The 24,729-nt window shown below is 39.9% G+C and overlaps 1 protein-coding gene across 4 annotated transcripts in view; it reads right to left on the reverse strand.

Moving 5' to 3' along the window:
• The window catches only part of elovl1b (ELOVL fatty acid elongase 1b), a 28,564-nt gene extending 7,680 nt beyond the window's left edge, over positions 1–20,884 (reverse strand). Inside the window, exons 1-2 of one of the 4 annotated variants that reach the window (XM_028587948.1) lie at positions 20,727–20,884; positions 2,033–2,151 (exon numbers count right to left, since the gene is read on the reverse strand). The gene's annotated coding sequence lies outside the window, so the exon portion shown is untranslated. Of the gene's footprint in view, positions 1–2,032; positions 2,152–4,034; positions 4,409–4,441; positions 4,463–20,726 lie in introns of those variants that run through there. The other 3 variants (XM_028587950.1, XM_028587949.1, XM_028587947.1) reach the window with 3 other exon arrangements.
• Positions 20,885–24,729: the final 3,845 nt, after the last annotated feature.

Genomic DNA, 24,729 nt, shown 5'->3' on the forward strand with positions numbered 1-24,729 from the left:
TGTTGTCACAGGATGTCAAACAGGAAATTTAATTTGTGTTTACTTGTGAAATGCTACATCCTGGGATGTAGCCTGTTTTGCATAGTTAAAATCAAAACATAATAGCCCTTGATATGCTTAGGATAATATTTTGTGGATTCATTGTGCCAAAGTTAAAAACGGGTTCTGAACAGCATTCCTCTCCCTTTTGTAGATACCGCCTGCAGCTTGTCCACATTAGGCTTTTTCTATAACCACAAGGCATGTCTACAGCATGGCTGAGTATCTTTCTGGTCGTTCTTTCTTATTGAGCTTCCAGGTGATTTGAGTTCAGAATTTCAGTCTAATTTGTAACAGCTGCACTGCTGACTTAACTTCCTTCCACAAACGTGGTGACTTGAAAACTTGAACTGGAGTTTTGTCTCCTTGCAGGCCTTCGCATTATCACCACAAGTGCAAATTATGGTGTTGTAGAAGAGATCAGATACATGACATTTCAGAAAACTCATACACAAAACGCTGTGGTTGCTTTTGAACAGACGTTGAGGCATTGGGTCAGGCGCCTCACATTTCGACAAGACTACCATCATGTCGGTTGTGTAGAGTGAGTCTCTCTTGTTCTGAGGAGAAATGCTGAACAGTTAAAGTGAGCAGATGACCACCTGGTCAGGTAAGTGGTTAAGGCCGAGGTTATTCTAACAGCGAACATGAATTGTGTAGGGATAGTTTGACCACCTCACATTTGTTTCCAGTAGAAATTTAAAATGAAATCTTAACTCTCCCTTAATAATGTTGGTCATGCATTAAAAGGTTGGTAGTGTAGGTTTGTAGAAATGAGAAAACAGATTTGATTTGTTTGGCACAAAAAGCAACTTTTCTGAGTTTAATTAAATGGGTTGTAGACACTGTACCAGTGCACAAGGAGACTTTTTTTTTTTAATCCTACAAATAAATAGGATTTAATATGAAGGTTTTGCTTTTTGAATACAAGTTATCTAAATCTCCCAGTTTTCATGTTCAAACTACTGTATGAACATGCAACTCACTTGAAAGTGATTCTTTAGAGAATACAGACTAATAATAAAACTGACTGCGCGAGTCAGGGGGATAGTCTTATGATGACCGCATGAACAGGAAGAAGAACAATATTTCTGTAACCTAAGTGAAAAATAAAGCCCCTTCCATTCCAGCTCAGTGAACCACAATCAACTGGACCATTTTACAAGAACAACCACCGTTAGTGAACCATACTGCTCTGACGCTTCTGTACCACTTCCTGCCTCTAGTTATCAGTGAACTCTAACATAATGACACCATGTTACCATTTCTAATCTCCACCAATTAAAGTATTGTGTTACTTCAGAATTTGAACCATTACAAACTGATCAACTGAACTTTACCGTTTTAACGGCCATTGTTTTTCAGCTATATCAGCAATACTAGTAGTAGTTCCACAAGAGGACAGGAACTTCCTCATAACTGTGAGAGGGGTCCACAAAGTGTCTGCTGTGGTATTCCCATAAGAGAGTGAAGCAATTTAGCTGCAGACACATGACCTGCACCACCCAACCTTTAGGCAATGAGTTGTGTTCCCACTCAACAGAAATGTCAACAGATTTTCAGCCCTTAGCTACACCAATCCATTCTTGTGACTAAGTTGTTTTAACACACAGTTACTTATTCTGTATGTCCCACCACAACCACTAATTCAACAATACAGTAGGCGACCTTGACAACGAGGTGGCCGGTTCACATCTAAAAAGGAGAACCGTGGAAAGGGAGGGGGAAGATTTCCTATGAGAGCCATGTCAATGAATCATAGGGATGGAAAAAAGGAGCTCACACTCACGAGGTAGAAGTTAATGATGAACCAAAAAAAATCTGAGAGGAACCCATTAGTTAAACACACAGTAAAGTGTCAGTTAAAAAAAATATTTGAACCAGAACAGCCGGATATCCTTAATTACAAAAAGAACAGAAACCTTCCCTTCTCAACATGCAGGCAGACGCCACACAAGTTAGTTCAACTTATATACAACATTATGCAACTTACCTTATTGAAACTAGAATTTTCCCTTTAAAATCATCAAAAGCCAACGTGGACTCCTCTTTCACAAGACGGCAAAGCCTCTCCGTAAACAATAAGGGCGGGCGGGCAGGCAGGCAGGCAGCCTGGGGCAGCAGCAGCAAAAAGAGAAACACAGAGAGGGAAAGAGAGAAAGAGAGAAAGAGAAAGAGATGGGGTAAGGGAATGAGAAAGTAAACTGACAAAGTGTGACTGGTACAGCAGTCTTCCGAATCCCCACCCTCCCTGACTCACACAGTGGATGAATAACTAGCTCACAGAAGGAGAGGGAGGGAAAGAGGCTGAGCCAAAGAGAGCAAGCACTGTGTGCAAGCGGGCGCCAAGAGAGAGTACAACTGGGGTGAGAGAGAGATGGCCCCTATTTAAACCCACACTACAAAACACACCGAAATGTAATGCGACTTGCTACTTTGTGACTGCCGCCCTGAATTCAACATGTCTGAGCCCCCCCTTCACATGCCCTTCATCTACTGAAACACACACACACACAGTCTTCTTCTATAATACCATTTGAATTTGTTATTTTTTTAACTATTTGAATAATATTCAAATATTTAATGCTCAAATGCAGCCTGTTATAAATACGAACTACACTACTCAGGCTTATGCACTGTCAATGCCACTAAACAGCTGTTGTTACACATTCTGTCCAGTAGAGGGACTTCCAACATCAGCCTGGCCTTGAAGGGGACCTACATCATGGCGCTGTCACTGCCGATGTGAGTCAAGTGCAGATGTGAGTTGCGCATGCTCAGATTTAAACGGTTTACGGCATAACGTAGGGTGACCAGATTTCCCGGAACTAAAACCGGGCGCGTGACCGTAGTGCTCGTGCATGCACACGCTTTTAAACGTGAACATGTGCCAGCCCAGGTCAGACAGCCACAGACAGATTAGACACACTTTTGCGAACAGCACACGTAGGCCTACTGCTCACAACATAATGGGCTATCTCAGTTAATATTCATGAATTTGCTTGGTATGTAGCCTACATATCTAAGAAATAATATTTTTAAAAGCATTCTTTTGGAAAATGCACTCGCTGATCTTGTGAAAAACTTTGTGAAAAGGTTTTTGTCATTGCATGGCACTAAACAAATTATTTGGAACTGCTGCCACAGGCTTGAACTAAAGTTATGGTAACACTTTACGGAAAGGGTACATGAATTATGAATTCACCAGGACAATTTCATAGTGGTTGGTGAAAACCGGGACAATTTAGCATCGCAACTGACGCGCAACTGAGAATAGGGACTGTCCCGGTCAAACCGGGATGTCTGGTCACCCTAGCATAATATGTCATACTGAAATTTGTGAAATCCATAAAATAATAAACTCTCATTACAAACAATAACAGAAGATGGAAATCATTTCAAAAACGTTTTAGCTACCTGCGATTGTTTGATTGCTAACATTAGCTCAAAACGCCATTCAAGTGACCGCCTTAGTTGTGTTTAATTACTAACTTGTAGCCAGCAGTGAACGAACTTCGTTATGTAGGTCCATTGTTATTGTATTGACATTACAGAGGTCTCTCGTTAGCTGGTTCTTGTAGGCTACTTCACAAAGTGATACATGCGCAACTCACATCTGCACTCGACTCACATCGGGCAGTGACAGCGCACTGCATTTCTGGTACGCCACTCTGTTTACATTATTTTCCACCACGCACACAACGCCAAACACAAATGAACAGAGAACTCTGTAATGAAACATTATCTAGGATAATATCTAACACGTGTATAGAAGCGGCTCTGTTGTAAAGGCTAACATTTCTCGGTTAGCACAATGACATCATGTTAAAAAGCACAGCCGAAACGATTTGTAATAAAGCTAAGTAACAATTGTTAAATAGGGACAGATACAAAAAACAGATTACAGAAATAACAATCCGATGCCTGTATCACAGTGTTTGTAGCTAGCTAGCTAGTAGCTAGCTAGCTAGCTAGCTAGCTAGTTTATTACAAACCTTCAGCGAACCTTCCCGGAACCTTTAGAGAACCAAAAATTGTTATGTGGGAAAGCCACGATGCTAACGGCTTTGATATCCAAGCCAAATGGTGCTGCCACTACTATTAGTGACTTTAGTTATTTATAAGCAACCCGTTTCTTGCAGATTGTCACGTTACTGAGAATTTAGCTGTTAAAATGTAATATGAAGTCGAAGCTAACTGACAGCTGTAGGGCAGCTAACATTAACTTTAGCGGTCTCCATGAAGCTCCCAGCTAGGCTCCAAAACTCTCGATGAAGTTTAGGAAACCAGAACGAGCTAACTATTGATAAAGCATTTTGGCTTTTTTCCCATCCTCCTTCCGATTTCCAGCCGCAGCCTGTCACTCCCCCCTGTACTAACGTTACTCGGTACGTAAAGTTACCTCACAATGTCTGGTGTTTCTCACTCCCGTACTTAGCTAGCTAGCTACATCAGACGTGACATGAGGAGGGAGATTAGCTAACGTTAGCCAACCTACTTATAAAAAATATTACATTTGAATAGTCATTTCAGCATTTTTTTTTTTTACCATTCAACTTTTTTAATTCGTTCCAACAGCCCTAAACACACACACGTAGAGAAACACACACACACACAACTCTGGAGTCGCCCTGTAAGTTTTCGCTCAAGGGTGGGCTGATATTATTCGCAGGCAGCTGGTGAGAAATCAGAGGAGACTCTGTTATCATGAAGGGGGCTATTGTTACCTCTTTATTGGCCCTTTAACCGACCAACACCCATAAAGCAAAACTAGCTTCCATGTCTCTCTCTCTGTGTTGGGAGACAATCCATATCATGGACAAAATGCCTGAAACAAGTCAGGAGTAGTTGCATTTCTTTCCATTTGTGTACTTTTCTTGTTTGTCTGCCTACCATTTGGCACAGAGCCACAGCATGCCTATTCACAAATTAAAGCATTCATTTCCAGTTTACTGGCAAGGAGTGCAACACATGACGGCCTTCAAGAAAAAAAATCTATTACATTCGAGCAAGGAAGCACCATATATAGTCATAAAAGCTTCATGTTTGCTCAGGGTTGGATAGTATGGCTAATGGAAGACCAAAATGATTGCTGCAAAGGGAAGACATTCCTCATACAATAATGCTTCAAATCTTCTGAGCGTGTTGTGTAAGGAGGTCACACCCAGTTGTTCCAAGGAGAAACAAAAACATAAAAGTAAAATCTTCTGCTTATGGATAATTTTAATTCATTTTAGGCCTATAGGAAAATACTTGTTGCACACACATTGTTATTGAAAGCACGCTGTTATACTACAGTAGTTGAACTTGTCTGTTTATATCAGACATCTGAAAACATTGCATGAGTGATCATGTCACAGTAAATGCCATGACGTCTTTAGTGTTGCACCGCATCTGATGGACTCGGCTGGTTTTACCGGTCACTCTAAATCATCATTCTCTGCTAGTCGCAGACAAAGCCATTTCAAACATGATAGCAATGTTGTCTTTGGAAACCAACACAGCCCTCTCCACCTTGCTGAATAAGCAACTCAAGAAAATTCCAATTAGGGTGGTTTACAAATGTAGTCATTTGCCTATGGTCGACTTCTGAAATGGAATAATTAAAACTACCGTCTTTCAAACTATGCCAGTGTGTGACTGAAAAAGGATCCATCAAACCAAAACAAACCATAAGCAGTCATGTAAGAGAGTAAAAGTTAAAGTTATAGTAACCCTAGTTAGGTAAAAGTCTTGACTATTTGTTATGAGGTGTAGCCTGGGTAAACCCCGACGAACTTCCGGCAAATTTGAGATTTGCTCTGCAAGTCAGTCTGACGAAGAGCCCATTCAAACCCATTTCCAATGTCCCCGAAATCGAGGCACCAATCACAACCGCTGAGGCGGGCTTTACACGACGACAGCGCAGCGACGGCGAGCAGCTTTTTGTTTACATTCAACATGACGGCTACCGAAGCGCAGCGTCACCCGGATCATTGGACTATCCAATGCGCCCAGAGGCATTTGAGCGGAGTCCATTGGTGACTCCCCTTTGGAAATGAACTGTCAATGAACCTTTCCCAGACCCACTCTCAGCTACAACTGAGAAGGGTGATGGTGTCAACCAGGCTATATCAGGTGTATTTTATCAAAGTAAAAACCAAACCACAGTACTGTGCTCCGTCAATAATTGTAATTCTAAATTACAGTATTGATAATCTTGGTAAACCAAAACAGTATAATACCAATAAATGATAGGCTGACTTGGAAAGTGTAAAAGCAGGAATGTTAGGGTGTCAGCTGCATTATAGCAGTAAGCACAAGTCTCCCAGAATTTCCACCAGCATGTCACACGCTGGTGTGAGGAGTCTAACTTTGCTGCCAAGGTACAAATGTCAGGTCAAGCTATGCAATGTAAATAACTTCCATTGTCGCGTACAAGGATGAGCAGAATCAAAGCCAGATCATATCGTCGAGGCATTCCCTTCAGAGATTAATGCAAAAATGAAAAAGTTAATCACGTGGTATTTCAAGCTTAAGTGGTTCTGTTCAGAACCATAGATAGTATAAGAATGGACCAAGAGATCCCGTTGCTACCAGTGAAGGATATTAGAAGCACTTTTCCGGTGAGCGCTGAGCGTTACTGCGCAGCCTCCAACTGAGAGAGACAACGTAAATGTGACGTGAGCAACCTGTCTGAAAGTTGTAAGTCTTCTGGTAGCTGTGGCAAGAAAAATCTCAATCATTTCCAATCTTGCAGAGACGGAGAGCGTAGATATATGTAAGGAGATAACATAGGCTAATTATTGCTAACTAAAATACTAGTTTACATTCGTAATTACGGAGCTAACGTAACGAGTTAACTTAGTACAAGGAGGAGTGACAGGCTGCGGCTGGAAATCGTAACGAAGGACAGGAAATAGTTTTAACATGACTTTAAAATCGACATCCACCGAGCCAAAGTGCTTATGTTAATATTAGTTAGCTCGTTCTTGTTTTTTTTCTAAAGTAACGTTAGCGTAGCTGGGAGCTTCATGGAGACAGCTAAATGTAATGTTAGCTGCCCTCTGTCAGAGTTAGCTTCGACTTCATTTAAATATATTACCTTCTAATAGCTGTATTCTCAGAAACGTGACAACCTGCAAGAAACAGGTTGCTTATAAATCACTAAAATAGTAGTGACCGCACGGTTTGGCTTGGTTATTAATGCAGTTAGCATCGTTTGTTTCTTACCTAGTTTATGACAAATCGTTTCGGCTGTACTTTCTAACATAATGTCATTGTGCTAACCGAGCAACAGAGCCGCCTCACTACACGTGTTAGATAATGTTTCATTACAGAGTTCTGTTGATTTGTGTTTGTCGCTGGGTGCTCGTTGTGGAAAATGAATGTAAACAAAGTTGCGTGCAGGTCCCCTCAAGGCCAGGCTGATGTTAGAAGATCCTCTAGTGGACAGAACGTGTAACAACAACCACATGCTTATAGTATATAGTGGCATAGACAATGCATAAGCCAGAGTAGTGTAGTACATATTATTTAACAGGCTGTAATTAAGCATTAAATAATTTAAAAAATCAAATCGAATTCGATTGGTATTATAGAGGAAGATTGACAGCTCTAAAGCCCACTGATGGCATTATCATTCCTATCACACATACCAATCACAGCCATTCTCACATCAAGGTCGGAACTTTTAAATGTGACTCCCTCCTCACGGATCCCCGCTACAATGATGCTGCTTCACTCACTGCTGCTGCCGGCAAAGTTTTGCCTCCACCACCCCAGCCTCCACCTTCCTAGTTTAGAGTCCTAACATGACTCAAAGTTTAAACTGGTTTTCAGTGTCTTTTGGCTCACTGTTTTTTCCATGTTTCAGCATGGTGCTCCCTGTTTCAGCTTAGCATGCTGCTTAGCTGGTCCAGGGAGCATTATTAAGAGTGGAGCTATCAACGCAAAGCATAACTGTATTTCCATTTTTTTTGCAATAAATGGTTAAATCTATGACAATGTTCCTGACTGAATTGAGCGAATGCCAAGTTAAAACAGATACTATCAGCTAAGTGATTACTAGAGTCACATAACAAAAATCACACATTCCAATCAAGCCAGCAGGATGACAAACTCACTGAAGAGGAAACTACGCATGAGTCAGTCTTCTCAGTCCAAATATGTCTGACATAACGGTGTCTCAAGATAACAGAGATATAAAAGAGCTGACTGGAAAAAAAAAAAAAAAATGATGATCAATGTAATCCAAACTCGTTCAGCTACTTTGTCATCCAAACAAAAAGCCATATGACATATATGCCACAATCGGAAAAGCTTTACAAGGAGGACTACATCAACATTACGTGTTGAGCAATGAGGAGGGTCAAGTTGAAAAGCTTTTAATTGACATACACATTAAAATACAAACTGGTCTGAGCAATGCAGGGTCTACAGATGTGGCAGAGAACGTGTGCACCTGATGACATCTGCCTGGTTAGAAACATAAGCACACATACAGGCACAGTAAAGCTTAAAACAATATTTCAATGATTTAATATTATTGGAAGATCGGATTGTCTTAAAGATTTATAGTATTGGTATATTTTGGCAGACAAGCAAATAGAAATTGCATAGGCCACATATTTCAATAATGTATATTGAAGCTTAATACTTTTTGTTTCTTTAGTCTTTTTATTTATAAAAGGTCCCATTACATGGCGCTCTTTGGATGCTTTTATATAGACCTTAGTGGTCCCCTAATACTGTATCTGAAGTCTCTTTCCCGAAATTCAGCCTTGGTGCAGAATTACAGCCACTAGAGCCAGTGAGCCAATGAGCTTTCCTTAGTATGTGCCATTTCTGTGTCTGTAGCTATTGAGGAGGAGAGAGTGGGGGGCAAGGTGGAGGGTGGGGCCTTGACCAACTGCCACTTTGCTCGTTTGAAAGCCATGAGGTCTCTCTCTCTCATGGGTGGGCCAAATTCTCTGGGCGGGCAAGCAGAGAAAGGGGAGGTAACCTTGCTCCTTATGACCTCATAAGGAGAAGATTCCAGATTGGCCCATCTGAGCTTTCATTTTCTCAAAGGCAGAGCAGGATACCCAGGGCTCGGTTTACACCTATCGCCATTTCTAGCAACTGGGGGGCCATAGGCAGGCTGGGGGAACGCATATTAATGTTAAAAAACCTCAAAGTGACATTTTCATGCCATGGGACCTTTAAGTTAATGTTTATTTCAAATGTTATTTTCCAGTGAACATTTCAGAATATATATTGGCTATCACCGTCATCTTGGTTGGGGTTATTTTACATCTGTAATTATTCCTTATCACATCTTTGTGAAATCTATTACAGTTCTTCAGTAACCAAATTTGAGACATCCTGTCAAAAAAAAAGTGCCAAAATGAGTTGTTTGTGTAAAAGAGATAATAAAAAACACCAACAGCCTCAAAAATCCAGTATTTGATTGATGTCTTGTTAAGGTCAATAAGACACTTGGCAGTAAAACATTTAGCATAAATACAGGCTTATTTACATGTCAAAGTTTACACAACAATGAATTTAAAAGAAAAATCCTCCTCACTTCTAACAAACCCTTAAAAAAAAAAAAACTTCAATCAATAGCAAACTTTTCTAGTCTCTTTAAAAAGAAATGTCACAGGATAAACTCTGTATCTGTTCTGCAACCTTGTCTTTTCCTGCATCTGAATATAAGAATGCACGGGTCGGTGACATTGTCAGTTGCATAATCAAAATCATTATCATCGTTATTCTTACAAATGTCCTCTGTCAAAAGGGACTGCACATCTAGATTTGAATGTGGCCATTAGTTTCCAGCCATGCATGGCAGATATGTGGTATGATTAAAAATGGTTACCGGGGACTCAATGATGTACAAATTGAAACACAATGCATCTATTTTTAATACACATTAAAAGACAAACTTTAAGAAGACAAATTTAAAACAATCAAAGACTTAAATCGGAGTAACCATTACCCCCCCCAAGCACAGGAATGTTGCTCAACTTGTCTGGACACTGACATCTTTACACCGTGTGTGTGTGTGTGTGTGTGTGTGTGTGTGTGTGTGTGTGTGTGTGTGTGTGTGTGTGTGTGTGTGTGTGTGTGTGTGTGTGTGTGTGTGTGTGTTCACCCCTACAGTACCTGCAAGTATTCAGACAAGGTCGGCCATTTAACACTGGTCTCATTCTCTTCACGTCCCCCTCCCCCCCTCTCTCTGTCCCCTCGACAGGTCTCAACGACTCCGATTTCTGGAACTTTCCACAGACAACAATAGTGCATGGTCCTTCTGAATGAGCAGAAAAAGTGAATTTGCATGGTGGCGGTCTCTAGTTTGTGTCCACCCACTGACCTGCAGAATTATGGATCCCACCTGAGTTATGAGCAAAGATTGCTACAACTGGTTAGGTATGATGTTGCAAACAATTACGCTAAAGAACTGTTGTATCTTAGAACACAATGTTAGAATCCGTAAAATTCAAAAGGGATTGGGTGGGTCAAGTTTATTTTAGCGCCTATTTCAATAGGAAAAGAGGGGTGATCATTTTGGTTAGGAAGAACATAGATTTTCAAGTACTGAAACATTACTCGAATCAGGAAGGTAGATGGGTAATTGTGGATGCTTTGTTAGAGGGTCAGAAAATAACCTTTGTAAATGTCTATGCGCCTAACACATCACAACCAGAGTTTTTACCATGAAGTCTGCAATATAGTAAGGAGTATAGGGAATGATAACCTCATAATTGGAGGAGACTTTAACCAGGTTAGGGATGTGTATTTGGATAAATCTTCCCAACCTAGGCCAGTTCATGACCCAGCATGCGCTGCTGTAGATGTGATGATGGAAGAGCTGGGACTGGTGGATGTGTGGAGACTACTCTATCCCCAAGAAAAAGATTATACATTTTACTCTCACCCACATTCAACCTATTCCAGAATTGATTATTTCCTGATCTCCCGCGTGCTGGTGAGTCAGACTCTTAGTGCCACGATTGGCAACATAGTTTTAACTGACCATGCTCCAGTGGATATAGCCATATCCATTACAGAAAACACAAAATCTACGATGAGGTGGAGCTTCAATAATCTATTACTAAATAGTGAGGAATATTGTGAGTACATAAGAACTGTAATAAAGGAATTTTGGGAGTTTAATGAGGGTTCAATCGATGATATTGGCATAACTTGGGATGCTTTCAAAGCCTTTGTAAGGGGGCGTCTCATTCAATATAGTTCTCGATTTAAAAAAGCGGAGAGGGATAAATTACATAAGCTAGAGCAAGATATCAAGAACTTGAGGAACAACATATGCAGTACCCTGAGAGGGAAATATGGAACAAGTTAATTAAGTTAAAATATGAGCTAAACAATAATCTACAGAAAAAGGTTGAATATGCACTATTTGGTTGCAATCAAAAATATAAGGTGAGAGAGCTAGTAAGATTCTAGCGCATAGGGTAAAACAGAGGCAGGCCTCTAACTGAATCCCTTCCATATTTGATCACCATAACAAGCTGATAACCGATAAAAAAAGCGATTAATGAAGTTTTTCAAATGTTTTACCAAAAATTATATACATCGCAAGGAAACATTGAAGAACGGAAATTAATGGACTTTTTTTCGTCCATTAAAATTCCAACTCTAACGGAGGAACAAAGAAACTTATTGGAAGGAGAAATTACAGTGAGGAAAATAAGTATTTGAACACCCTGCTATTTTGCAAGTTCTCCCACTTAGAAATCATGGAGGGGTCTGAAATGGTCATCGCAGGTGCATGTCCACTGTGAGAGACAATCTAAAAAAAAAAAATAAATAAATCCAGAAATCACAATGTATGATTTTTTAACTATTTATTTGTATGATACAGCTGCAAATAAGTATTTGAACACCTTAGAAAATCAATGTTAATATTTGGTACAGTAGCCTTTGTTTGAAATTACAGAGGTCAAACGTTTCCTGTAGTTTTTCACCAGGTTTGCACACACTGCAGGAGGGATTTTGGCCCACTCCTCCACACAGATCTTCTCTAGATCAGTCAGGTTTCTGGCCTGTCGCTGAGAAACACGGAGTTTGAGCTCCCTCCAAAGATTCTCTATTGGGTTTAGGTCTGGAGACTGGCTAGGCCACGCCAGAACCTTGATATGCTCTTACAGAGCCACTCCTTGGTTATCCTGGCTGTGTGCTTCGGGTCATTGTCATGTTGGAAGACCCAGCCTTGACCCATCTTCAATGCTCTAACTGAGGGAAGGAGGTTGTTCCCGAAAATCTCGCAATACATGCCCCGGTCATCCTCTCCTTAATACAGTGCAGTCGCCCTGTCCCATGTGCAGAAAAACACCCCCAAAGCATGATGCTACCACCCCCATGCTTCACAGTAGGGATGGTGTTCTTGGGATGGTACTCATCATTCTTCTTCCTCCAAACACAGTTAGTGGAATTATGACCAAAAAGTTCTATTTTGGTCTCATCTGACCACATGACTTTCTCCCATGACTCCTCTGGATCATCCAAAAGGTCATAGGCAAACTTAAGACGGGCCTTGACATGTGCTGGTTTAAGCAGGGGAACCTTCCGTGCCATGCATGATTTCAAACCATGACGTCTTAGTGTATTACCAACAGTAACCTTGGAAACGGTGGTCCCAGCTCTTTTCAGGTCATTGACCAGCTCCTCCCGTGTAGTTCTGGGCTGATTTCTCACCTGTCTTAGGATCATTGAGACCCCACGAGGTGAGATCTTGCATGGAACCCCAGTCCGAGGGAGATTGACAGTCATGTTTAGCTTCCTCCATTTTCTAATGATTGCTCCAACAGTGGACCTTTTTTCACCAAGCTGCTTGGCAATTTCCCAGTAACCCTTTCCAGCCTTGTGGAGTTGTACAATTTTGTCTCTAGTGTCTTTGGACAGCTCTTTGGTCTTGGCCACGTTAGTAGTTGGATTCTTACTGATTGTATGGGGTGGACAGGTGTCTTTATGCAGCTAACGACCTCAAACAGGTGTATCTAATTTAGGATAATAAATGGAGTGGAGGTGGACATTTTAAAGGCAGACTAACAGGTCTTTGAGGGTTCAGAATTCTAGCTGATAGACAGGTGTTCAAATACTTATTTGCAGCTGTATCATACAAATAAATAGTTAAAAAATCATATATTGTGATTTCTGGATTTTTCTTTTTTAGATTATGTCTCTCACAGTGGACATGTACCTACGATGACAATTTCAGACCCCTCCATGATTTCCAAGTGGGAGAACTTGCAAAATAGCAAGGTGTTCAAATACTTATTTTCCTCACTGTACATTAGCAGAAATTAGACAATTACTAGAATAGGCAATTAAATAGGCAATTCACAGTCTTCGATTAGGCAAGGCTTCTGGCAATGATGGATTTCCGTCTAATTTTTATAAGAAATTTGTGGAAGATCTTGCCCAAAGATTGTTAGATGTTTACCAGGATGCTTTGCGTAAGGGTAGACTCCCAGCGAGTATGAGATCAGCTGTTATAACTTTACGTCATAAAAAAAGGGAAAGACCCACAATATTGCGGAAACTATCGTCCAATATCGTTAATTAATGTTGATGAAAAAAAAATGATCTCCAAGGTGCTTGCTGCCAGGCTGGAAAGGGTGCTTCCTAGTCTGGTCCATGCTGATCAGGTTGGGTTTGTTAAAAATAGGTGCTCAGCTGACAATCTCCGCAGAATATTACACATAATGTGGAAAACCAGGAATGATATAGACCCCATAGTTGCCTTCTCCCTAGATGCAGAGAAAGCTTTCGATAAAGTTGAATTTGCTTTCCTCTTTCATACGTTGGAGAAATTTGGGTTTGGTCCATCCTTTAGGCAGTGGTTACAGCTAGTATATACAGAGCCGATGGCTACAGTTGTTACTAATGGTGTGATGTCACCTCCATTCAAACTTAGTTGAGGCACCAGACAGGGCTCTCCCCTGTCGCCGCTGATATTTGCCTTATTTCTGGAACCACTAGCAATTGCATTGCGGGAAAGTAAAGACATTAAAGGGGTTCAAATGGGCCTTGAAGTACATAAGCTTTTTTTGTATGCTGATGACATTCTTTTGATTACAAGTAACCCCTACACAGCAGTATCCAGGATCTCTTCCATTATTGAGGCATTTTCAGAAATCTCTGGCTACACAATTAACTGGGCTAAGTCAGAGGCCATGCCTATCTCTAAAATATGTCCTCCGGAAATTAGGGAATCATGGCAGTAAAAGTGGATGCCAGCAGGCCTGACCTATTTAGGGATCAAATTGACACCTGTATTGGACAAAATAATGCAATCTAACATTTCTCCGGTTATTCAGGCTATTCAGCCTCTCTTACAAAACTGGGCTAAATTGAATATATCTTTGTTAGGTAGGATTAACTTGGTCAAGATGATCATCTCCCCTAAAATCCAATATATTCTGTACATGCTTCCATTAAGTTTTCCCCCTAGCCTCTTGAAACTATACAATACTGTCGTGGAGAGTTATATATGGGCAGGCAAAAAACCAAGCTTTAACCGATCAAAATTATATGCGGCCAAAGAAAGTGGAGGCTTATCATTGTCTAAATAGAGTGGTATCATTATGCCTTTTCACTTTCCCAGCTAGCCAAAATAAATAATGTGCGGGAGCAGGTGCCTTCCTGGGTTAAAATAGAAGAGGAACTGGTGGCTCCGACCTCGCTTGAGGAGTTTCTTAGAAGACCGGGACCCAGTTTTGACCTTTGTACAGGAAACTTGGATGAGTGCTCAACATATAAAATGTAGCCCGCATCTTACCCCTAAATCTTCTATTTGGTATAACAAAAAAATATTAATTGGCAAAAAAAATCTATTATGTGGGAGAAATGGGCAAAAGCAGTAATAAACTTGCTTGGTGACTTGCTTAGCGAAAATGGATTGAGGTCATTTGATGAAATTAAGCAAGAATATAACCTTACGCAAGAGGACTTTTGGAATTTTCTACAAATTGGGCACTGCATTAAAGCTACTCGGGGGAAGAACCCTGACCCTGTGACCAGGATTCAGGAATTAGTCCAGGTAACTAAATGTAAAAAATGTGGAGCCTCTAAATTTTATGAGATTTTCAGGGAGGCTCGTCCACCCCACATGGAGGTCTTGAGATTGTGCTGGGAGAAAGATGTGGGCGATCAGATCTCAGCTGATAGATGGATGAAGTTGGTTGCGTCTTGGCATAAATGTTCTCGTGAAGCGCAATCTCATTTTATTCTGTACAAATTACTTAATAGAAACCACTGGACCCCCAGTAAAATGGCCAAACTAAAACTTAAGGACAGTAACACATGTTGGAAGTGTGAGAAGGAAGTGGGTACTCTGGTACACATGTTGTATTCTTGTGAAAAAATGCACATTTGTGGGATAGGGTTGTTACCCTCTTGAATGATCTATTGGGATTACAACTCACCAAGACCCCAGCTCTGTGTATTCTGGGGCTGCTGCCAGACAATAACACTCTGAACGGTAGACAAAGACTATGGATACATCTGGCTTCTACAACAGGATGTAGAATAATTCTATGGCACTGGAAGTCATATACTCTGTGCTGTTTTAGGGAATGGACTGAACAAATGACAAGAATGTCTATGTATAAGCGAGTCACTTACAGAGTAATGGGGAGAGAGGATATCTTTAATCAAGTCTGGGGTTCCTTCCTGATGGCAATAGAGGGGTTGTCTGTCTGAATATAAGGCACCGGTTCTGATCCAATCCAATATAGCGTTTGACTAATAGAATAATGTATTGTAATGTAAGGCACATGATGTTGTTTTTTTGTTGTTGTTGTTGTTTTTCCTTTTCTTCTTTCTGTATTCGTAAAACCGGACAGTGGATGATATAGATGTCGTGTCAGTTGTGATGGTGACATAGGTTGTACTGTCTGTCAAAAATATTAATAAAAAAAAAGAAGGAAAAAAAGCAATGTTAAAGGGTAATTTTGGTTTATCATAACTTGGGTTTCCCAAAAGATAGGATTATATTGTACTCAAAGTAATTGATATAGTATGTGAGAACATGGAGATATCAAACGAGGAACTTGATTGTGCAAACAAGTAAACTCAGATTATCTAAACCATTTTAGAGGTAAAACCAAATATACTGTAAGCACCTGTAGTATCTACAATAAACCCTCCTTGCACAGGAAACCTGTGTGCACACAACAATGGAAACTAAAGTACTGTAGTTGAACCAGGAAGGTGTTCTGTAAACTGTGATGGGTGTTAACAACAAACACTTTGGGTTGTAATTTTACTTCACCTTTGATTTTCTTATACCTGGAGCTTTAAAAAAACAAAACAAAAAACTATTTGATTTGATATACTATTTTTAGGGATGCAGCTGTTTTCTGGAGATCTCAGCAAAGAAATGTGGATAGTATAACGTTTGCAGAATTATTTAAACGATGGCTGAAACTACGGAAAAAAACATCCAACTTGTAAGTCTGCAAAAATTCACAAGTTCCAATTCGACCGCTGTGGAAAGTATCCTGCCAGTTTGGTAATCTGAAAGGGATTTCCAACCAAACCCATAAACAGAGAGGAATAATTACACAGGATTTACATAGGAGGGGTCCCCTTCAAAAACAAGCCATCACTTGAAACACTCGAACAGCATTGTCTGTCCCGATACAACCTCCTGATATCTGAAAGACTAAATGTAAACGCTTACAGATTGCCCTGATGTCAAACTTAATACAATTAGTAGGTTCCTATGTAGTGCAACTAAGTACTAACTGGCACCTGAATTGATAGATTACTCGAACATTTAAAAAGACAATTAAATTATTTTTTTCAGGTTTTCCCAATCAGGAAACTTAACTATGCACCTCCCAAGTTGATTGGTGGACATCTGGATGTTTTTCTATCCGTGCAACGATACCGAGACCAATTGTAATATTGGTTCACTTCATTATTATTTGCCCAATAGCGCCAATAACCCCAGAAAGGGATTCACACATTTGTGTAAAAAGTCAGTTTTTTTTCTTGCCCACTCTAGGGTGTGTGCCTTTTGTGAGTGTCTGATGGGAGAGCATGTTCAAACTCATTAACAAAACAACTCCAGACTTGATATCTGGGTCAAGTTTAAACCTGGCCCGGTAGACAGGTTGGGATTATTATGCAAGACATAACCACGAATGGAATGACATCTGTCTAACAAGAATACCGAACATGCTACTATGACAGGAAATTCCACTTGATTGTTTCATACATTCACACCCGCCGTAGTAAAATATACATCTGCAATTTTCTAATCTGACTCATTTGACAGAGAGAAAGTGAAAACAATAGTGTTGAACTGAAGTGGTGCATAACCACCACCATGCTCTCACTTCTTCACTTCTGTGGTTCCCCTGTGTGATGAATTGTTTGATTTGATATATTTACACTTAAATATGTGCAAAGATTGTCATTGGGCAAGCTGTATAATCAAAACCTTGTACTACTATTACAGCCACTAAAAAGCAGCTTCAAATGGTAAATTCACACCGAAGCACATGCTGTAGTGCAAAATACTACTGCTGCGTTGATTCGCGTGGATTCAAACTTAAAGTTTAAATTCTGGCCAATCACTGACATCACAACTGCTGTTTTTAACCAGGGAAACTGCAAACCGGTGGTCAGTGTTAAAAGATAAGTTTACTCTTCTTCTTCGTCAGTTTGTGTGAAAAGTCAATTCAATCCAATGAAACCAAAATCCGTGAGCGGGTGAATAGTGTGGAAGTTGCACTAGATAAAAAGGTGTACACTGTATGAAAACAACCATGTCTTAAACTAAAACTATCAAGGTAACCGTATCCTCAACTGAACCCTTACTGGCATTCGTAGCTCCCGTAACATTATCCAACGTACAAAGCAAACATGGGCCGAGTTAACTGACAAGTAAGCAAGCAAAGAGTGACAGTTTGTGCTTCAGGGAAGTCCCCGAGAAGTGACAAGGACTTTAACACCAGCCTGGTTGGGAATACGTGGTAAGGGAAACATGAATGACTAACATTTTCCACTATCAAGCACAGCACTTTACTCCAGCTGCTCAGTAACCAACAGGACAAGACAGCACTCAACTGTGTGAAGTTTGACAGCTGCATGAGCACACCCAGCTCAGCCTGCAAAAGTTTTCTTGGAGGAACAACTGGATTTAAACAGAGTCCATCATGTCATTTCAACTGGCTGAAACTTGCCTTAAAAATGTGAGTCCTTCAGAGGGGGTGTTGACTTTGGAAGTTGAGGAAGTGTAAACAACATGCAACGCTGGAGTGGTAACAGTCACAATGCTGCCGTAGTGTTTACGTTAGTAAGTGAGTTCACCTGGGCTTGCTGACCTTGAGGCCCTTTGTCTCCATCCCCCAGTCGTTATACAGCTGATGTTTACATGTCTACACAGAGTTAGTGATCCATAAACCGCCTTAAGAGGCCAACATCTGAAAAGAAAACCATCAATGAGGGCCAGCCAGTACGAGGGAGGAGATTAGGGTCTGCTGCAACATATTTTTGTCTGTTTTAGTAAAAATATATATCATATTTTGTAAATTGTTTTCAGTGTGCAAACAAGTGTTTTAATTCAAATGTGGCCATGTACACAGTGTCATTTTAGCATGACATGCATCAGTTATAAAAATAGAGTACAGGGTTTCCCCCAGTGAATTGCAAGCTTGGTGGCCCACCGGGTCTTTGTTGCACCCCACCAGGCCTACGCCACTGGGAAGTATTTTGTACTGTATTTTTAAGACATTTTTACAGTGGGACGGCTCTGTTGGAAACTCAGACGTAGCGTTAGTCATATTTTCATATCTCCAGTAAGCTTTTAGCACTGACTTTAAGGTCCCAGGGCATGAAAATTTCACTTTGAGTTTTTTTAACATTAATATGCGTTCCCCCAGCCTGCCTATGGTCCCCCAGTGGCTAGAAATGGCGATAGGTGTAAACCAAGCCCTGGGTATCCTGCTCTGCCTTTTGAGAAAATGAAAGCTCAGATGGGCTGATCTGGAATCTTGCTCCTTATGAGGTTATAAGGAGCAAGGTTACCTCCCCTTTCTCTGCTTTGCCCACCCATGAGAGAGAGACATCATGGCTTTCAAACAGGCAACGTGGCAGTTTGTCAAGGCCACACCCCCACCCTCCACCTTGCCCACCCCCTCCCTCCCTCCCCAATATGGAACAGACTAAGGAAAGCTCATTGTGGGACTGGCTACAATTTTAGCCTCACAGTATTCTTTCCAGTGCCATTCAACCGGGCAACTCTATCTGTATGCCGATCTGACGGCCTCATTCTGCTTTATGGTGAATCATGCAAAAGTTGAAAGAGCTGATGGGATAACATGTTACTGGAATTGTACCTTGTACGATTTCATGTGACCAATAAAACTGATTGATTAATTCATTGTGAATTGTAAAAATGAGGTGTGGTTGGTTCGGTCTTTCTCCCAGATTGGTGAAATTAAACAAGAGTTTGACATGACTAATACTGTTGCACCCAATAAACGAGGTGCGTGACAACATTATCGAGAACGTTATCTTTAATATTTACTCATGTATTCGGAATCACTTGGTCGAAAGTTCAACTCCTCCTCTTGCTCAAATGAGTCAAATGTGTTTTACTGGAACAAAATACTACAATCTAAAAAAAGATGTATGTAATAAGTTGCCTATATGCTATAGGACATATGTGGTAGATAGTTAGGCTGCATCACCTCTGACACAGGCTAATCACATTAATTGTAGCCTGGTAAATAGACAAATACTCAGCTAAAACATTAAAAAACACACCTAAATTGACACCAGTCTTAAAAATTGTGCTTGCGAGAAAACTGGACCCATTTTCAAATACAGTATGCGTCTCTCTGATATTACACGAGTCACAAACTGGGGCTACCATGAGCTTTTAAACAAGATGCAGGACCCACGGATGTACCTCTGGCTCAAAGTGCTGCTTATTGAAAACGAGGCTGAACCGTTAGATACAGTTATCGTTACAACATTTGGCCAGCAGGATAAGTTTTACTTGTGATCGACCAGTCTGAAACTACATGTGCTAATTCATAACCTAGTTGTTAAACACTCATACATACAACACATCTATGAGTTCTCCGTATCACTTAACGTGAAGATGCACGGCAGCTACTATTAACAAAAAAAAGGAAGACCGTCAACATTACCATATCTGCCTTCAAAGTGCAGGGTAACAATAGCCAGTGAGCGGATAGAGACCCGGCTGTCAATGAGCTCTTTGTCCACAGCACAGGTGCAAGTGATGAGAAGCAGACCGATACAGAACCACCAATAGCCCAAAATAGCTAAACTAATTGGTGTGCAAATGTAATCTCCAAACTACACAGGGGGTACACTTTTGGGTTACAACATGCACCGCCGTACACGAGGTCAGAGGTGACTCGCGCCTACTAAAAAAAAAATAAAAAAAATATGCATCCAAAATCTATTCTTCAATTTACAGCAAACTTATCTGTGTATTTTAGTCTACGTCTTAGCTATTCTCATTATAAAAGAAAAAACAACAAGTTAAGCCACATGAATGAATATCATTTGAATATGACGTTACGGAAATTGGCAGCGCCTAAAATAATAATAAATAAACGCACCTGACACGAAGTAAAACCTCGTTGCGGAGGACTACATATTGCTAACTGTTCAGCTACTGTAGGCAAAAAGTGTTAGAAAGTACTCACTGGAAGTTAACCTGCGAAAACTGTCGAAAAGCAGACTGATAACTTCGTCCAGCGACTGCGTGAAGTCGGCTCTGCTTCCTCTTCCTTTCCGCTTAAATCTTTCGACGCAACCCCCTTGATGGAGCTGGAAATAGGTGGAGTCATCTCTGTAATTGCTGTGAGTTGGTCGCCTAATATGGACGTAACCAACTCCCTGTATCAAATATCAATCATCACCGATACAAAATCAATCCGCGGCAGCTTCATTCTAACAGACTACCCTTTTAATTGGCATATTTCTCAGATAAATTGTGTGCTGCTTCTGATGGGAGGGGATGTCTAAACTCTGGTAGGCCTATACAGCTACACTTTGATGTAAAGAGAGCAAAGAGGCAGAAGTATATAGATGGCACCATATTACCACCAAAATAGGCATATATAAATACCTAACTATCAAACACCAATCTCCATAACCATAATATTTGCACACCTGAGCGAGGCCTATCTGCCTCCACCTTTTATTTGTTTTTATTTAGATTTTATCTTCCACCAGGCACACTAAACAGGACAAAAAAAAGCAAGATCATCATACAACACTGTTATTCAGGCTTCAAAGCAATGAATGACAGAATCCAATCCCCAGTAAAGATAAAGATCTGCTTGTAGGCTACATGTCTGTCAAACAGTGGCAGTCAGATGTTTTACATTTTACAGTATGTAAACCTACCTCTCCTCAGTTATGTGCCAGTTTACCTAACACATTTAACAAAGGATCAAATAACTTAATGTGATCCCACACTCGCAGCCTGTTAAAGTGAGATGAATGGATATTCTAATGTTGTGGGTGATGCTCTTCTGATGGTGAGCGTCACCATAATGATTAGACAGAGATTTACAGAGGGAATGGAGGATGTGTATTGAGTTTGCAGCGTCAGACACCTGCTTTGCTTGCATGAACATAACTCATCCACCTGTATGGTTGTAAACTCTCTCTTACTCTCTTACATACCTGAAACCTCCAGGAGAATTTTTAAACCAGTAAAAACAACTCCTCCTACACCATCAGTCATCTGTTTAAATTGTTTAAAGTACACATAAGACACATATTTCAACACAAAAATACACAAAAATCTCTCCTTATGGTAACCTCTGACAAAAGTTGACTTGCCAGTAAAAAGCTTGGAAGGTGTCTGGTTCCAAATATTGGTATACGTATGTAACTACCTAAGATATATAAATGCCTAGAATATGTAATTTTACTTTTACTTTAATTGAGAACAGATAGTAGCAACACATATTCACAGTTCAATATACAGGCTTACCCCATTCCCACAGCTACAAGTGTGTCATTAAACATGTTTGTTTGGACAGGCAGCGTGCTTTTGAGGAATGATGACAGGGAGTGTGATGCTGAGTGACGATCAAAGGTGGAAAAAAGACCTTGTCAGTTACACTTCCTCTTGTGTCACATTTCTGGGTGATAACACCACACAAAAGTGGAGCATAGGGCAGCAGCAGGCCTAATCTGTCTGTTTCCTGTGTATGCCGTCACCATTGGGAGTTTTAGAAAAACCTTGCATTGCATATGTATAAATCATATATGTTGGTTAGATCAGTGTTGTATGTAAAATAATTTACACCTCCTAACCGTTTTTTGTTTTTAAAGACTTCAACCTTTTGAATTGGGTTTGGCTAATTATCCAACACTCGTCTCTCACTTAGCCTTAAGCTACTTTCTTTATATATTGTGCAGTATAGAAACATGTTATGCCAAATTGATAAGCACTGAACTGTATTTAATCCACATTTAAACCAAAACCACCTGCTAGTCTGTAAAAAAGGGTATTCCTCTGACGATAATTTACTGATAACCCTGAATATAGAAGATGTCATAAAACAGCACTCATCATAACAGTCATATTGACCCCAAGTGGATATGTTGTGTAACTGCAATTTATGACTACTTTCTTTTGTCTGTTTTCTTTTTTATTTAAGTTTCCAGTAAGCTTTGAATAGTATAAATATGGAGATGTAGAATTAAATAAATAAGAAACTCAACAAAATGTATACATATTTACCTATATACATATGCATACATATGTGTATGTATATATATATATATATATATATATATATATATATATATATATATATATATATATATATATATATATATATATATAAATATACAGTACAGGCCAAAAGTTTGGACACACCTTCTCATTCAATGCGTTTCCTTTTTATTTTCATGACTATTTACATTTTAGATTCTCACTGAAGGCATCAAAACTATGAATGAACACATATGGAATTATGTACTTAACAAAAAAGTGTGAAATAACTGAAAACATGTCTTATAATTTAGATTCTTCAAAGTAGCCACTCTTTGCTTTTTTATTAATAAGGGAAAAACTTCCACTAATTAACCCTGACAAGGCACACCTGTGAAGTGAAAAACATTTCAGGTGACTACCTCATGAAGCTCATTGAGAGAACACCAAGGGTTTGCAGAGTTATCAAAAAAAGCAAAGGGTGGCTTCTTTGAAGAATCTAAAATATAAGACATGTTTTCAGTTATTTCACACTTTTTTGTTAAGTACATAATTCCATATGTGTTCATTCATAGTTTCGATGCCTTCAGTGAGAATTTACAATGTAAATAGTCATGAAAATAAAGAAACACATTGAATGAGAAGGTGTGTCCAAACTTTTGGCCTGTACTGTGTATATATATATATATATATATATATATATATATATATATATATATATATATATATATATATATATATCTATATATATATATATATAAATGATTTAAAAAAATAATGCAGTTAGGTCTTAGGTTAAATCTTCCTATTGTAGCACATGTTTGGCTTCACATAGCCACACATATAAAGCAATAATCTTTAAGTAAAAATGCGGTCAAATTTAGCAGCAAAAATACTTTATATTTTCTAACCTCCTAAAATACAATGCATCTTGAGTCCAATGAGTGTGAGATGAGGTTTAGAATTCTTCCCATCAAGCAACATCAAGCGTTTTGAGATAAAGGTCAGGGAAGCACTAAAATCCTTTATCTACCTGCCCCACAGAGGACCCCGAAATTGGAAATCTGACCACCTCAATTCAACTACAGGCTTGATCGCTGCAGCTCAGTGAAACACTTTGGGAATGTTCAGGACACACACTGAACCCTGTAATGATATTTTAATCTTAGGAAGGAAGGCAGCTGTCATCACAAATCTAGCTTAGTTGTCTGCACTGCTGGCTTTTGATGCCTTTGCTCCATAACTTAGAAAATGTAAATTGTGTCATAAAGCTATACCTCTCTGAATGAGACTTTATCTCATCCTACAGTTTTATCATTCTGGATTGATTTATATCACAAAGAGTCGGGGCGGGCCTTTCCTAGAAGTTACATGGGTTCCATAATAACGTGTCAGGGCAGCTACCATAAGAACACTCTGCCCCCAAGGGCACCAGTAAATAGTTTCAGTCAAACATGCCTTATTTGTTCATGATTTAAATGCATTTTATTTGGAGACTAGCACTTTCTTTTTTAAGGTGCAGCCCTGAGTTCAATGACAATATCTTAAAAATGCCAAGAATTTAAATGATATGTTATTGAGACTGCACACAATAAAGAGGGGCATGGACTGCCAAACATCCAGAAATGTTTGTGGGATCATTCTGCATTTTCTGTCCTATATGTGGCTTAAGAGGAGGGGTTGTTTTCTCAGGACCTTTACCAGAGGGCTGGACTTTGATGGGACAAGTGGGCTGGCTCCTATGTCTACAGGATGAGAAGAAAGGAAAGAAATGGAAAACGGGGAAAGCTGAGTGGGGGTTTCGAGAGACCTTTTCCAGCCCTTTTTCTCTTTTAATTTATAGGTCCTCCACACACACACACACACACACACACACACACACACACACACAGGCACAGGCACAGACACACACACACACACACACACACACACACACACACACACACACACACACACACACACACACACACACA

Source organism: Perca flavescens, chromosome 9 (genome assembly GCF_004354835.1).
Source record: "Perca flavescens isolate YP-PL-M2 chromosome 9, PFLA_1.0, whole genome shotgun sequence".
Classification (NCBI taxonomy): Eukaryota; Metazoa; Chordata; class Actinopteri; order Perciformes; family Percidae; genus Perca; species Perca flavescens.